Source organism: Atractosteus spatula, chromosome 2, assembly GCF_055471065.1.
Source record: "Atractosteus spatula isolate fAtrSpa1 chromosome 2, fAtrSpa1.hap1, whole genome shotgun sequence".
Lineage (NCBI taxonomy): Eukaryota > Metazoa > Chordata > Actinopteri > Semionotiformes > Lepisosteidae > Atractosteus > Atractosteus spatula.
In genome coordinates this window covers 53,499,530-53,517,212 of record NC_142707.1, presented here as the reverse complement: position 1 = coordinate 53,517,212, position 17,683 = coordinate 53,499,530, and the positions used below count along the sequence as shown (strand labels likewise).

At 37.3% G+C, this 17,683-nt stretch overlaps 1 protein-coding gene across 2 annotated transcripts in view; it reads left to right on the top strand.

The window, feature by feature from the left end:
- The window catches only part of ldah (lipid droplet associated hydrolase), a 110,849-nt gene that overhangs the window by 65,001 nt on the left and 28,165 nt on the right, over positions 1 to 17,683 (top strand). The gene's annotated exons all lie outside the window — the stretch shown is intronic.

Here is a 17,683-nt window from a genome sequence, read left to right as displayed (position 1 = left end):
GGATCGGTGGCTGGATTTGACAGCACTTATGGACGGAAAGACCCAGAGTTCACTGTATTTTCAGGGGGCTGCCCAGGGGTTGGTTATCATACTTAAAGGCCCTGGCATCCTGCCTGGCATTTAAATGAGATTCTGGAACTCTGTCTGGGCTGTTCTCTCTGTTTTTTCTGGGCACACAATTCAAGGCTGTTAGCCGATTCAGATCTTGTATACTTTCTGGGTTAATTAGCCTCATGCGTACTGCAGAAAAGCAGTCAAACAATGTGGTTGACTAATAAGCTGAAACTAACTGAGGTCATCACCAATGTGTAGACAGAAACTGATATTGGTCTGTCTCAGTTACCAGCCTCAGAAAGGTGAACGGCAGTGTATTCACCTCACTGAGATATCTGTGTTTGATTAAGTTTGTTTTTTAATCTTCTTGTTATTACTTTTGTCACACTGATATGTGAAACAAATGGATATCCTCTATTTCTAGAAGGAAAAAAAGAAATCCCAGGTAAAGCATTATTATAGTGAACGTTTCTGAAAGAAAGAGTCACTTTCAAGCCAAACAATACATTGATATGAAGCATACATTTTCTTTGTTAAAGTAGATGTAGTTGAGGAAATCAGATATAATAATAAAATAACATTAGTAGTGTCATGTTCGTACATAAAAAAGAATATCCAGCAGCACAACATGTATTTAACATAGGGGCTCTCCAGTTTCACCATGTGGATTGTTGCAGTAATAAAATTAACGTCTTTCATTACTTAAAATGTCTTTTAATACTGTAATTGAAAGGGTGGTTTCCTGGAATGCCACAGTTGAGAGTTAAAATGTGCCAAGTCTGTCTTTTATCCAGTGTAAGTTTCACACCATGTACTGTAATCATAGCTAAGCAGGCGTAATGTACCATAACAGATGAGTGATAAAAACTTAATCCTCCAGTGATAATGTGTCAAACATCCAGTGCCTCTTCGTGCTACTGTGGGATCTCAGTAATGCACTCCTAACCATTTGACTGACACGGCGCTGTGGAGAGAGCTCAGTTTCAGCAATCCGTGAGAACTGGGAAGGACAAGAATAAAGGACACTCTGAAATGTCTAAAGTGAAGCCTGTAATTGCTGATAGCCCAAGGGTCAGCAGAAGTATGCTTAAGGAATGCGAGTCTGATCCGAAGGAGAAAGGATTTATGAAAACAATGGATGCCACTGGTTCACAGCCCTTGCTAAAGGATTGGCTGTGTAATCACCTACACTCTTAGGCAGATTGGTGTTCTTGCTTTGTTGGTGGTATAATGATTAAAGGGGCAATGCAGAAGCACTTAGTATTCACTTAAAATACTCTGCTGTCTTTTTACACACACCTTGCAAGAAGGTGAAAGGGCAAAGATCAAAGATCAAGCAAAGGACATAAAATTAGAGACTAATTAAAACAAGGCCATTTTAATTGCATTTTTTCTCTTGATGAAAATTATCTTGGTAACAAATATTTTCTATATAAGAATGTATCATTTGATACTTACAGTATGTCTTCTTACTGTTCTTTTGTAGTAACCTTTGTAAAGTGAATATTAATGCAGTTTCCTTAGACAAACCAGACATCTCTTTTTAAAGTATGTACCGTGAGATTGAGATGGCTGTATGAGTGTCCTCCAGATGTCAGCTGCAGCTGCACAGACACCTGATTGTCTTGCAGGTGCTCATCTAGTCACAAGTCCCTGGTATACTGCTTACAGAAGGATCTATAAATTGTTTTGCTTACACTGGTCCCAGAGATACCCAGGCTTGTTCACTGCTGCTACTGTCAATCCCAGTCATATCTGGCCAGCAATGCAGTTATTTTGGGCAGGAGTGAAGAGCAGCAGTCAGGCTTCTGAATTCATTACTGGAAGCCTGGGGGTTCAGTTCCAAGGTGGTGCTAGTGCTGTTGTACCTCAGAACAAGGTACAGTACTTCACTCAGATTGCCTCAGCTATGTACATGAGTACAAACATATATTACTTTTCATAATCGCATCAACCAAATAAATTGTTAAAAAGGAAAACTAGAAGACTTACACCCATTTTGAAGGTTTTCAAAAATCCTGTAGTGCGCCCCGAGCTAATGGTCAGTCATTAAAACTGTCACTGCAATATGGGAAGTGCTAGTCGGAAGCAGGTTTTAGAATAATGAAAGTTTCAAGCCAGTCACTGTAGTATTACTAAGACAGTGTTAGTTTTAAGTTCTGGAAAAGAATGGCAGCCACACAGGGACTGGCAACATGCTTTCCAAACTTCCATCCATCTTTACCCAGTACAGGATCATGAGGAAGCTAGAGCCTATTCCGGCAAGCACCAGGCAAGAGGTGGAATATATCCTGGATAGGACACAAGTCCACCGCTGGGCAGACAGACACAAACGCAGACACACACACACACACACACACACACACACACTCACACTCACACCAGGGCCAGATTTTTACAGAAGCCTGTGAACTTCCCGCTAAAACTATTTGTTTTAAACATAGGAGAGGGTTTTTTTTTGTAAAAACACATTTTTTGTAAACCAAGAACATGACAGGATTTTTTTCTGGAAAAAGAAGGGGCATTTCTTCTATGAAACAGAAATATATATACTGTATAAGAGATTGTTCCGGGGAAAAAAAAACAGTTGTTCCAATACAATAGGTTAACATTATTTTGCATAGAATGATACATGCATAAGTTAATCGGCCATGCATTTTCTGAAGATGAATCAAATGTGATGGCTCTGTATGAGCGTATAAAGTATTGCTGCAATCTATTAGTCACAATTCTGAAGCAAGTCAGAGTTTAATGAAACCTAATAAGTGGTTTCAAGTCAATAAGGACAGTGGTTTACAAGACAATAGCAGTTAGAACATTCTGAACAATATAGACGTTGTTTTTGAACATTGTGGAAATTTCTGAATAAAAAGGTGGCAATTGTGGTTTATGCAGAAATCCCACTTCACCACATTAACCATATTCCCACTAGAATGATTACTACCAAATTTGGGATTTGTTAGCCAAACAGTCCTTGAACAGGAGCATATTGCATATGAAGCTGCATTTCTCCAGGCAGTTGGTGATGACTCACTGTTGGCTGGGTATTGATCACATCAGCTTATTTTGAGCTTGGTTGTTCGTTGTGATTCACTGTTTAAATTGTGAGATTAAAATGTTGTCTTTGTGGCATTCTTGGGAATGGTAGTGTGTCAGATATTAATGGTATCCTCACTAGAAAGATCCAGTGCTTGGTGTTAATTGGCCAAATGAATTTTATATCAAAGAAGTGCTACAAGCTGCTTGTCACCAATAAACAGAGAGAAATAGTCATTAGGCATTTGTAATTATTTATGCAGGAATCCTATTTTTGAATGTATGTATGCTCTTGGTAGTTGTACAGTTGGTACCATATTTGTAGAGTTAATTAACCAAGTAAATATCTGAGAAGGAGCACTTTGTGTGATTGGATATGCTTCTCGAAGCCGTTGATTGTTGGTGATGAAACTTGCCAGGTTTCTCTTTATCTGGTGCAGTGGTTCACAAGAATTTTTCAAAAATGTTCCTTACAATTACTGTAGGCTTCCACTGCATAGTAGTCCAGTTATAATAATTCAGGTGGGTAGCTGCGTCAGCATGCGTAGGCTGCAAAGGAACCAGTAATAGGTTTATTCCATGCTGAAAAAAAGAAGAAAGAGAACACAACGTTTCGGCCGTGGAGCCTTCTTCAGGTGTGTCAGGCTCCACGGCCGAAACGTTGTGTTCTCTTTCTTCTTTTTTTCAGCATGGAATAAACCTATTACTTGTTCCTTTGCAGTTATAATAATTACTTTTTAAAATCTGATCACATTTATGAGTTAAGTAGAACAGTGTTCTTAACTTTGCTCCTAACGGGACTAACAGCAATGATGCAATATTCGTAATGTAAAAGCCCACAGAAATTGACATTATGGGATTTTTTCCTTCTGCACTGTAAGGAACTGTGTGTGTTTTTTTAAATTATTACAGATACCCCATTATATTATTTGTCATTCACTTTACTGTAAATGTGAAAACTACAGAAAGGAGGATTTGTTCACTAAATTCCCTTGATTTAATATGTGGATTTGATGTGTGCAATTATATACTGTGCAATAAAGGTATATAGATGAAGTATTATTATTATAGAGCAACAGAGCTGGTTTTGTGGTACCTTTGCCCTGCGGTCAGTGTGACCTTTACAAAATACACGTTTATGGTTGTCATAATTGGTAGATGAGTGTTTTCATTCGTTGTAAAAACATCATCGTCTTTTCCCAAATTACTTATCCCACATTACTCATCATGCCAGACCATGCTTGGTAAGATGGAATTCCTTGGGCCACAGTCACAAAAAATAAACTTTTGAGAGATTTATTTTTGTATGTTTTTTAAAGAAACCATTAACAGGAGTATTTCTGAAGTGATTTTTTTTCTGTATGTCATAAAAAAAATAGAAAATTACGTCATTAAAATGCACAGCAACAGTTCAGAAAAACTGATGATAGCCAACATCTAACTCTCCAGCACAATATGAAAGAGACTTGCCAAAAGAACACTATTAAAAAAGATACAATACTATCTTCCCTCTTATTTCAGTTTCATCAAATTGTTGGGTCATTTAGAAGTGAAGGCCATGAAAGCAATTATAAGTGCAAAGTTTTTATGGCACTTTGATTCCTGAAGCTGACTTACTTGTGAACTCAAAAGAGTTATCAGGCTTCTGACAGACTTTTCCATCTACTGTATGCCTTCTATATTGCTGATTATTGGAAATGGCATGTGTAGAATACACTCTGAGTGGTAATTGTACCTGAACTGGGAAAAGTGTGTATTCTTTTACATAAAGGTAAAGACAAGGAAAAAAAAAACATAAATTGCAAGCAAATAGAAAAGAATGCGAGAAAGGAAGCTGGACACGTTTCTGTGCGATTAATATTCTATTATGACTTAGCAATACAGAGAAGTATAAAAATGTACGTGAATCAGTAAATCCATTCATTAGCACAAAAATACCTACAGAAAGTTACATGCAAAGACCTTTTTACATTTATCTGTTCCTGACATTGAGTTTCACTCCAAATAATAATAGCTTGCTGTATGCAGGCAGATGTTTAGCTTGACCTGATATATTTTATATGATGTACTAGACTGACAAACAAGCTGGTAATTCTCTTATTCATAATTTCACTTACCATCTTACCAGCAGAAATTAAACTCTTAACCTAATGTACATTAAATTAGTTAAAAGAATAATGAAAAGATTAGATGAAGTTCCTGTTGAAATAGCTAGCCATGACAACATCCCTTATTTTTGGCAGCTTTTGCTTAGGAAAACTGGGTTTCTCAAACAACTGATGTTGCTCAGCCCAAACAGATCTTTCACAGATCTGAATTTTTAAAACAGGACTTTCAGCTAGGGCAAAAATCAATTTATCGCCCATCAGTGTAAGAATCCTAGAAAAACTAGAAAAAGGAAAACTTCTTTCTGTTGAACATATTGAGCAGAAAGGTCTTGATCAATTGTCAACAAAATAATTGATTGTTTTTTGGTTTTCAGGTAAGAGAGGTAAGAAAGAACATCTCTTAACATTAGCCATAGCATCATTTATAGGAGGCATTTTAAATGTTTTGACATTTCTGGTAGTATTGACATTTTAAAATATTTTCTAGATCAGACATTCTGGGAGTTGGTAAGGTGTGCTGTGTTAAAAGAAAAAAAGTATATATATTTTACTTCAAAAGACTAGTGTTTCCCTCTATTTGTTAATATTGACTAAATAATAACAACAACATCATTTTGAGTGCCACAAAACTAATACTGACATTGTGATAAAAGAAGACAGACACAAACTTTTTTTGGCATATTCGACTAAGAGTGTAACATTACAAAATTCTCAGGTTACAGAAAGGACAAAGGTCTGCACAACTGCAAATGGTGTGAAGCCGTGTGTCCATGGTTGTAATGTGCATTTGCAACATTGTCACAAACAAAAGATTCAGTGTCCCTGTCCCAAGCCGAGAGGTGTTCTGGTATCGTTTGCTAAGGGGTGTTTCAATGCTCATCTTCCATGGACACCAGCAGAAACTCAGTGGGAGAGTACTGTCTGAAGACTGGCCTACAGGCACATCAGCCATGCCTGCTGCAGCAGGGGTCCCTCATGAGGAATATATTACAAGGATGCTTTTGTTCTGAAGGAAATCAATTTAACCTTACTGCTGTAACACTTGTATGGCTTCAGCCCCTGTGTGTCCCAGCTATTCCCAGACAGCATTGTGTCAAAGAGTGCTTTTATCTTGCCTTAATCTGATTAAGCATGAAAAATTAGAGAAAGTCATAAAACAGGGGTAAAAAAAAGAATGTAAAGAACACTGAAGACAAACTGAAAAGTCAGCAGAGGACAGCTGTTAGGCTTTGGTATTTAAACAGAATGTTATATATTTGTTGTGTGATACATTAGCTCTAGCTTCCTACCTTTTACTTCAATGCTGATTTAAATGTCTTTGTTTTAAAAATGTGGGAATGAAGTTACATGAGTGCTGACCTTTCAAGCCTAATGCAATTTTAACTTTCAACTGTTAAAGGAAACATTTGCTTACACATAACTTTAGAAGCATAATAATGTATGATGCTGTTTTAGGATGCACGGGAGTATTTTTAATAGATGGGCACTCTCAGAAAAAAATATAACTTAGGCAGTTTTATTCTCACCTCATTAAAAGTATTTCACTGGCTTATGTAGGTCTAATTCCATATGTTTCTGAATAAAACATGATGATTCTGATGATGCAGGGTGTTTGGTTTATAGAATCTTAACTTTTTTTAGTCACAGTTCAGGGTGCCTGAATCACAACTGTTTCTCATTCTCACGTGAGATTTTGATGATCTCAGTTTGTGTGAGAGTATCAGGAATGCACAAATAAAAAACATTCTTATCCTGTTGTCATTTTTCTTTTTTTTTTGTCATTTTAAGCACTGTTTCAGCTAACTGAAAACTAAGTCACACTAAAAGGGCATTAGTGTGCAACCTGAGCCATTAAAGGCAACCTAAACTTCTATTTGCAGTGAGTAAATACTTCCAATTGAATAGTATTTCCATCCCATCTTGCAGAATGAAAGCATATTCTGAACAGGTGTATACTGTAGGTTAGAATTTAAATAGTTTTCTTTTTGATTGTATTTTCTACCTGAAGGTTTTCTGCTTCGTTATTTAGTCGATCCACAAAAATGAGTAACAATTTGGATTGGTTATGAATAACACAGTATCTGAGAGCCAGATCTGTATGTACATAGGTGTCCTCCAGTCAGTAAACACTTCGAGAAATAAACCTAGGCTCTGTGATTGTCCTCTGCTAGTTATAACATTCCCAATGACTCCTGAGTGACAAGTTTATTTTTTCATACTGAGATTCTTAACAGATGGGCGAATGTGTCTACAAGCTGCATTCTGCTACAAATAAACATTGTTAATGGCAGTGTGTGAAGTAAGTGATGTTATCGTGGGAATCAGGGTAGGATAAACTAGGACAAAGGCAGAGTGCACAGCCACGGTTTTGGAGTTAGGTGTGTAAACCAAGGGCAGGAACTGATGCGTAGGGAACTAATTAGTTTCTCGGGTAAACTAATCCCAGAGGTGAAAAGAAGAATTAAGCCACTTGCACTGTAATTTGTGGTTCCATGTAAGGAATACAGAAGGAATTTGTTGGTATCTGGTGAAATGTGGTATACTGTACTTTTCAGCTTTTTCGAAATTATTCGTATTTTTAAGTTGTTTGCAAAAGTTTGGTCATCTGACTTAAATTGCATTAGCACAGGCTTGGGCAAAGACCATAGAACATTTGGAGAGTTTTGAGGTTCCCGTTCCTCTGGAACTCATTAGTTGTTGAAAAGAAGTCTGTATTCCCCAAAACTTGTAATTCTCTGGATGACTTTAATCAGGATTTATAAAATAATAAATTTAAAGCAATCAGTTCCAGAAAACGGGCTGGAGTCCCACTTCCAGTTCTTAGGTTCTGTTTGAGGGTCAGTTGATACTGTTTATATAATGTCCTTTTTTCTCACTGGGCAGTGCTCATGGTTTTTGGTATATATTCCCAATCTACAATACAATATTCTGTCTTAATATGCACTATATTTTAGCAAGATATACAGTAGGTATTGGTTCACAGAGACATCCAATTACTTATTAAACATATTTTTTTACCTTCCACAGAAAATAAAATGTAGTAGATGGTTAGAGACTCGACAGATATGAATACCAAATACCATCATGCTCAATTTCATTAATTAAAATGTATGTGTAATAGTTGGCATCTCTTGTCATTTTTTAATAACCTTTTCACAAATGTTTGATCAGTTTACTACCGTTTTAATTTTCTGTTGGATCTCGAATCTCTCACAGTTCAGAATTTCCTGTGCTGAGGTCTTTGCTTTAAATCTGCCCTTTTGATAACGATATTGGACTTTTCATTTAGGCCTGCCAGACTTCTTTCTAAGGAAGAAACTTTAATCCTAACAGCTTTCGAACATAAATATCCACCCAACATCACAAAGCTCCTTACCTTTTGGGATCATTTTCTGTTCCAGTGAGATACCCTTACCCAACCCAATTTTAATTATTTGGCACTATTACCTATTCTAACACCATGCATAATGAGAATTGTTAATAGATCATAGGCTTATAAACACACTGCTTCGTAGACAGTAAGGTGTTTGTTTTCTTTCAGAACGCCCTTTTTAACAGTCATGCAATATGCTGTACATCTGCTGAGCTTCTGCTTTAAAGTGTTTTCCAAATTACACTGGGTGTGGTATGTCTGTCCATCATGAAATCCCTAATATTGAAGTGAGCAGTTCTTACAGCTGTTTGGTTTCACAGTTTCTCTGTGTTTGCCATCAATTTTATAACACCACATATAATATACTTTTGCTATATGTAGTATTATAAAAGTCATATTAACAATCTTTAAGCATATTTTTCCAGGACATTGTACAGGGAAATTTGTGTTTCCTTTTGATCTGTTGTACTGTGTAATTAAATATTTCTGTGAGGAGCTAAAGGACAATATTGATAGAATATGACGGTCTTTTATTTTATAAACCCAAAGTTCATTATACAGCTGGTTGCAGTACATCTTAAGTTCTTAATGGGCCAGAATATGCAGTCATCAAGTTATGTGGTTAATGAGTTAATAATATGCTGGAACAGATCAAATTTCCATTGCATAGATGTTTTAGCATCAGTTTCAGTGGCTTTCCAACAGGAGTTGATTTATATACAGGAGCTTGCAGCTTGCAAAATATACAGTGGACAAAATTGCCTTTTAGTGTTGGTATTTTTCCATGGTCAATTGAATCAGCATTTAATGTTTAGTTAATAACTTTAATAACATTATCCACCTGTGAATTGTAGAATGCACAGCTACGCAGCAAATCGGGTAAAGAAGTGAAAAACCACTTCACTAAGTTTTGGAAGAAAGTTAGACAGCACACAATGGTGAAATTAACAATAGTTCCATGGCTTCATTAATAAAAAGAAGTCAGTACTTCAAGTTAATATCTTTCCCAAAGAGTGACACCTTATACAGCACTGTGTCCAATAATGCCACTTTCTGCAGGAACCTGTTTTAGATAGATATTTCTCTCCCAGTACTGGCCAGGCCCAGTTTTCCTTAGATTCTGAGATGTGATGAGATTGGGCAATAAGGCCAGATTTCTGCCTGTTGCAAATATCTTTTATATACGATATTGGATCATTTATAGTAGAACACCCTTGTACAGAATAATTGACTTTGTCAGGTTGGGTGATTCACTGACCAAGTAATTGTTAAATGTCAATGGCATCCTTAATCACTAATATTTTGAATGAAAAATTCACATACCTGTATGCTGCATATGCAAGTGATGTTATTCAGAATCTGAAGTTATAGGTCTTCATAAAAAACTCTATCAAATTTGTCACAAAAAGACGAAAAGTCTCTGGAGTTCTTGACAAGCATCCACAAATTGGTGAAATAGGATCAGAATTTCCTTTCACCGAACGTCTATAAAACTGTGCTGTAACTTTAAACTGCCTCTTAATATAATAAATGTGACTAATGGATTCTTTATATATTTCAGGACAATAAATGTTTTGCCTATGGCAATGATGAATTGAGAATAAAATGTTTTTTTTTTCCCTAAAGGTTTCCTTAAAGGCATACCTGTTATGTGTATATATAAATAATATTTTAATCCTATTTACCTTGTTGCTACAGCTGGTATTTTATTATTAAAATAACTACTAGTTTGAATTAGGCTACTTTTTGTAAACATAGTGCAGATTGCCTTAAACAAATTCCTTTCGGCTTTTTAATTAAAGAGCAGGCTGCAAACGTAGAGTCTAACATTCTAGTTAAAGTCAAGTAAAATGTATAAAATGGAATTAACAATAAACTGCAGACCACTCTACTGAGAGGGAATATTGTAGCTCTGTTTGAGAACTAACAGAATGAAGATAATCAAAGTTCCTTAGGGAACAGCTCAGGCAGTTTTTATAACCTCTATGTGCCTGTGAAATATATGAAACAGTGCAGTCAGGGTCTTTCAGGTAAAAAGGTTTATTCAGTTTTGAATATGAACGTGTTAAGTAATTATGCTATCTATAACTTTGAGTTCTATTTCATTCATTAGGAAAAAGTATGTATTAATATATTTTAAATAATAAAGGAAATTTGGAATAACTTTTTTATAAGGAACATTGTGATCCTTGCATCAGACTTTCCACTTTATGTTCCACTTATTTCTAATGGCAAAAGGATCATATCACAAAGCTACATAATTTGTTTTTCAGCTCTACTTTTGCTGTCGCTTGCTTTGTTAATCATTCATTTGCAACTTCTTCAATGCATCGTGTTACAGTGTTTGAGAACCATTTTTCTGTATTTTTTCGTCAAGAGGGCAGTCAAGTATTTCATTTGTGAGCTCAAACATTTTTTTTCCTTTTTAAGTAGAGAGAAATTGCTTAGAGATTCTGTAATGACAGAATGACTGTTTGCTGTCTCTTATAACCTTTTCAAATTATAGTGAATCCCTTGAGCATTTAAGTTATTAGCTCATCCCCCATTTTTGTGATCAGAACAAAATTCCTAGCGATGAATCCACCCTACATTCATTCAGTAGAGATGTACATTATGAAAGTGTCTAAAATGGCAAACATGAACACAAATATTTTTTTTACACTCGTGTGCTTTGTTAGTTCCTGTGAAGTTCTTAAACATGTTAATTCAGCCCCCTAGCTGGGTCACAAATGTTTGTTATCCTCTCAAATAAAATGTTACTTATGAACTCAGAGCATGTAACAGCTATAAAAATGTGCAAATTTGACTGCAACTGTAAATCATTCACAAAAACATTGTCTATCATTTTACTTAGTTGTCCTGCCAAATGTCAGTCATGATACGCACTACTGTGCTTGGATGAATGAAGGAGGCACTACAAGACAAAACTCACATTTCAACAGGACTGTCTTCAAAAAGATGTTAGGTGGTGGTAAATGAAATGGAAATGTATATTAATAATTTTCATAGATATGCCAACCTGCCCAGAAATGACAGCATTAAAAATGTGGATGGCAGCAGGGATGAAGCTACAGGGACACATGAATTTGTGAAATAGTATACGAACTACAGGAGGGTAGCTCCACAGAAAACTCTACTTCTTCTCTTGGTCTCGAAAAACAACCATTTCTGAGGCGAACAAGGACATTAGGTACCAAAAGCTACTGGTGGCCTTGGCTCGCCTGCGTATTAATGGCAAGCTTCAATCGCTGCAGACAAGTGGAATGTGGTGTCACACAGTTCAAATCTGGCTCAATGAGACTCGGAGTTCATCTGATGTTGAGGAACATCTAAACACCCTTGTGCTGTCTGTCATTTTGTAGCACCACAAAGCATCTGCAGAGCATTAAAATTCCTTTTTTGTCATATTTATATCCTGGGTCTTTAGAAATCGACCCTTTTATTATGACATTCATACTTCATTTGCTTTCTTTTGGTGAGCGGCAAGATGCTAAATAACAGTGGGAGAAATTTAAGCATTCTTGTGACCTGAGCAAGGAAAAAGCTTTGTTTCCGAAGTATGTGTTCGAGGGAGAAAAAAAGATTTAGAAAAATGTTTTGTACTCTTGCATAACTTTACACATGCTGTTCTCTTAGCTCTTAGCCAAGGAGGCTTTCCTTCATAGGACTGACCACTTCCCTTGCATTCTTGCTGCATTCTTGAGCCCACTGGAGATGAACTGTTTCTCATCAAAGCTTCTGCTTCACACATCAAAAGATCACCTGCGTCCCATGTCGTGCATTCCTTCACCTCTGCAAAACTCCACCACAGGAGCTGTTAGCCAAGATCTTCTAGTAAATAAGACAAAGTTATCGTAATTACTTAGGATGTTCTTTTTCTCCCTTTAATCTGTGTCTCTCCACACCCTTTTTTCATTTCTCAAACATGTCACCCCCCCCACACACACACATGCGCACACACACATCGGCTTAGCCATTTACTGTGACCTTTACAGATTTTTTGAGCATTTCTACATTTTTGAAATGTACTTCTGTAGACATGCAAGCCTGCATAGAATTGACAGCATTTAAAAAAGTGGATGGCAGCAGGGATGAAGCTATACAGATGCATGGATTTGTGAAACAGTTCATACCCTACAAGAACGTTGCCCCACATAAAAGTCAGCTGCTCCTTCTGGTCTCAGAAAACATTCATTTTTGAGGCAGACATTCATTTTGAACATTTTTTAATGTACTTATTTTGTAAAGCTGCTGGTTGTCCATAAGAAAGGGATAAAAGTAGGGATTGTTCCCAGCTCCTTGTTCTTCATGTGTGAACTTCTGCGGGTCATCTAAGCCTAGTCAATTACGACTGTGTTAGAGCACTTTAATTCCTTCTCTCTTCTCTGAGTTCACTGGACTGCAGTCATCAAGCACCAAAGCCAGGACACATTGCCTTACAGACTGATTCGGTACATCTGTAATTGCCATCATCTACAACAATGACCGTGTATACAATTCTGGGTCACATTGGCCCGGAGTCTATCCCAGTATGCATTGAGCACAAGGCCGGAAACACCCTGGACGGGATGGAAGTCCATTGCAGGGCACACACAGACGCAAACACGCACACACTCTCACCCGGCCAATTTTACCAGAAGTCAGTTAATCTACAAGCATGTCAGGACTACAGGAGGAAACCCATGTGGACATGGGAAGAACAATTCAAAATTCACACAGATAGCATCCCAGGAATTGCAAGACAGCAATCCTAACTTTGCTGCCTTAAAATTTTAATGTTTTAGTTTAAAATTTTCACATGAGTAGTGCACCTGTATACCTCTTAAACTGCTCATTATTTCAGCCCTGGAAAAAGGTGCAGTGCTCATTCATTCTCTTCCTTGTCTTGTATATAGCATTTTACTAGACGTGGTTGGGAACAGTGTTACAGTGAGATGATGACTTCGGGTATAGCTAATTAGGTTTCTGCCAGTCCCCTGTGGACTGAATTGGGCAATCGATGGTGATGGGGCACATGGGCTGTAGTTCAAAACATCTGCAGAAGGGCGAGTCCTTAACTGTGGTAAGTAAGAGACCGCACCTACCATGTGATGTACAAATGTTGTTTACGAAAGTTCAAAATTTGCACTGTAAAAGAAAACCAGGTAGATCTATAGATGTGTCAGTGACCAGGTTCTTGTTCGCTACAGTTTACGTATAATTGAGTTTTTACCCTTTCTGCATCCATTTTACTAACACAGTAGTTAACCCTGGTCCTGGAGAAACACAAGGTAAACCTTCCTGGGTATTAGGAGTTGTTTAGTCAGCATTAAGGAAGAAAAGTCTATCTAAGGACAGATTGGGGCCAGTATGATTAAAACAGAGTGGCATGATGGAGCAGATCTTAGCATTGCTGTCTTGGTGCACCAGGGTCCTGGGTTCAATTCTGCATCTGGAGTGCTATCTGCATGGAGTTTGTATGTTCTCCTTGTGTTCTAGTGGGTTTCCTCCAGGTGCTCCAGTTTCCTCCCTCATTCCCAAGACATACTGGTAGTTTAATTGGATTCTGGGAAAATTAACCCTACCTGTGAGTGTGAGCATGTGTGTGTTTGTGTCTGTGTCTGTTTGCCCTGAGATGGACTAGCGTCCCATCCAACGTGTATCCAGGGTGTATCCTGTCTTGTATGTTGAATGAGGGGTATAGGCTTCAGTTCCCCTGCGACCCCAAATTGGAAGAGTGGTTAGAAAATGGATGGATGACCAAAATAGGGTATTTTTTAAACTAAGGACCGATTGCAAAAACTGTTAAGCAAGCAAGCTGATGAATTAAGACATGAGTTAGCACCGGTGGTTTAATAGCTCAGCTGGAATGAAAACCAGCAGGTACCCTGTACTGTGGTCCCCACTAAGATGACTGCATAGCTGTGTGTTCCTAGAAAGCTTCTGGATGTCAAGCATAGCTCTGGATGATTGGCTATGTCCTGATGTACCAGGAGTTCAGGGTAAGAGTTGATCTGTTTATGAAGAGGCTGGGTATGTACATTGTCTCTCTTAGCAAGGGCACTGTGCTCTGTTGCCCACTCTCTTGCTCATTTTTTGTATCTCAGGAGAAGAGTGAAATATGCACCGTAATACCTCATTCTTTCTGATCTGTGTAATTACACACCTAGACATTGCCTTGCATAAAATGTTGACAAGCTTTTACTGTCTCGTTTTTTAATTTATGCAATACATTTGCTCGCATTCAGTCGAAGGTGGTAATGTTAGTTTCTTCTGAGAGTTCAGGCATATACAGTAGGTTTAGTGTTATCTAGATATGTTGTTTGAAAGCAGTCAGGATGATGCCTCAAGGTGCCCACTTTGATGAGCGAATAACATAGAAAGTTTTCTCTGCTTTATTGTCTACGGTACCTTGGATGCCTTTTCGGCACAGCTGTGTTAATAGTGCATATATCCCTGACCTCACAGATTTTGTTTGCAAGTTCTAACATACAGCCTGAAAGAGAAATTTTGATTAATGGGACATTCTGTCAGATTTGCGCTGTAGATCACCATTAAGTGCATTATCATGTTATCTTTGAAAAATGTGGTCGGTTTCACCTGACAGATGATGGGTTTTCTTTCTGCAAGGGCAAAAACATGAAAAATAAAAGTCCGCTACGGCAGCTCACTGAAATACATCGATGTAAGTGTGAGACGTGACAGGTAAACAACTGCTGTTCTTTCATTCCCATTGAAGGGAGCATGCTTTAAGTGTAGTATTGCACAGAGACGATAAAATTAGTATATGACTAAGAATAGCTGTTTAGAATTATTTTTATCCATTGTGATTTAGTTCTAGCTCACTGTACTTTTTGTTTTTGTGCTGTCTATCCTTTACTGTCCAACGTTTTTGCACAAAATTTTAATTTGTGTGGAACAATTGATTTCAGCAGCAGCTGATGTCCTGTAGTCGTTTCATATTTCCTAAGTGAAATTAAACAAAGCGGGTGTAATTCAGTAGGGCTGGCTGTTTTCCTCTAGAAGAATATCATTTTCTTGAACCTTTTAGTTTAAAAGGTAAGGTACTGTATATCTCAAAGCTTAAGTAATACTCTTTACTTCCTCTTATACTCACTGTGCTGTTCTAAATCGTAATATCCTAATTTAGTGAATGCATAACAGAGAAGGCCCTGTGAATGTTTAATTACCCTGAAAATAACCAATGAAATCAAGTTTCCTTTCTTGATATTACACAGATTGGACAAACTATGAACTTTTTTTTAATTGGTTGTGGTGACACTTAAAACTTTAAACTTCATGAGTTAAAGACACCTCATTATACTCTAATGATTAATGAAATGCAGGGGGATATTTCCTTGATGTCTCGTGCAGTTGTGTGCTGCTGCAGCATAGTCCAGACATTGGCAGGTGCATCATGCACCTTTAGTTCCATCTTTTCTTTTACCAACCATCATTTCTAGCCCTCTGCAGCCGATATCAGCAGTCCAAGTCCATGGATCAATTTCACCAAAATGGAACCAAAAAGCCACTTAATGACCAGCTCAGATACTGTGAAAATAAGAATATAAGGAAGTTTATAAATGAGAGGATGCCATTTGGCCCATCTACCTTATTTAATAGCAGTTAATTGATCCAGGGGTGTCATTCAGCCATTTCTTGAAAGAAGCCAGGTATCGGCTTCAACAGCTTGGCTTGAGAGCTTGTTCCATACTCCAACAGATGTTTTGGTAAAGAAGTGCCTGCTGTTCTTAGTTTTAAATAGAGATTAACTATAAACTACCAAATAAGCTGGATGGGCTGAATGGCTTCTTCACACTTGTGTTCTTATGTTCCATAGAAATTGAAAATCAACCTGTTACATGTTAGGCAGGGAAAAAGAAGAGATATATTTTTGTTTGTTAAAAGGTGACAGCATTTGTTCTGAGTTTAATACACAATGAATAACATTTGGGGAATACTTGTCTCTGGAAGACTGTTTATAAACCTTTATAAAGAAAAAAAATCAGAGTCTTCAGTAACTTAATTTTGATTTATTTGGTTGTTAGCTTTGTTCTTCAAATATTTAATGGCTTGGGTGCCCCTTAAGATAAGTATTTTGAAGATCCTTACACATTATGTTATTTATGTAATTTCACCACTGCCTTAGAAGGTGTCAGTTTGAGAATGAGAAAACACCGAGATTGTTCAGAAAACATCAAGTCAGAGGAGGGCAAGGAAGGCCAACAGAGTACTTGTGCCAGATATAAATTTGGAAAATAAAAAGCCATAATCCCAAGACCAGCCCTCCAGCTGTTGTAAGTGAACTTAAAAGTAATGGGCAGATTTATCACTGTCCCTGGTCCATCATTTTTTTTTTCACTCCTGTGCTCCCTGTTCCAGCTTGACTCTTAAACACCCCAGCTGGAAGTTGAACACACAAAAGGCAGATTAAACTGGGCCAGAACCAATCTGGACAAGACGGATCATCAAGAAAAACATGGGAGGTGGTGTGAAAGAGGCTGATAATCAGTGGAAAACTTTGCTTATGGAAATGTATCCACCCAAGGGGTTGATTGATTTAGTCCTGTCCTGTTGAAGAAGGTTACAAGAATAAATATCCAAAATTCGACACTTGGCCAAGGTCATGAAGAGAAACCTACTGTAATGCTGGTTTATGTGGCAGTCATCACACCTGTAATCTGATCACTGTGTTCTAGCTCGGGTGTTCACTCTGGTCCAGACCTCTGTTGGAGAAGATTCTGTGCAGTTTCAGGAAAACAGAAGACTTTTTCAACAACTTATGTGTTGTCTGGCATGGCAAAGTGCATTTTTATGGAGAATGTGTTGTATACAGTATGTATGTGGAGTACATATGTATATCTAGCTTAGTGATGCTAATAATTGTGGAACTAATGTTAAGTCATAAAAGCCATCTCAAACAATAAAAAAGGGTAAAAATTATCAAAATTGAATTCCTGCCTCATAGCACATACTTTTGTATACCTTTTCCCATCTCATTGGTAAATTTGTCTTGCAAGTTTATTTATAATCATTTTTGGACAGAAACTAATTCATATTGTGATTGAAAATGTGCATGCTCTTGCTAATTCTTTTCTTCAGTTTGTTTAGTAGTAGTATTTGGTTTATAAAT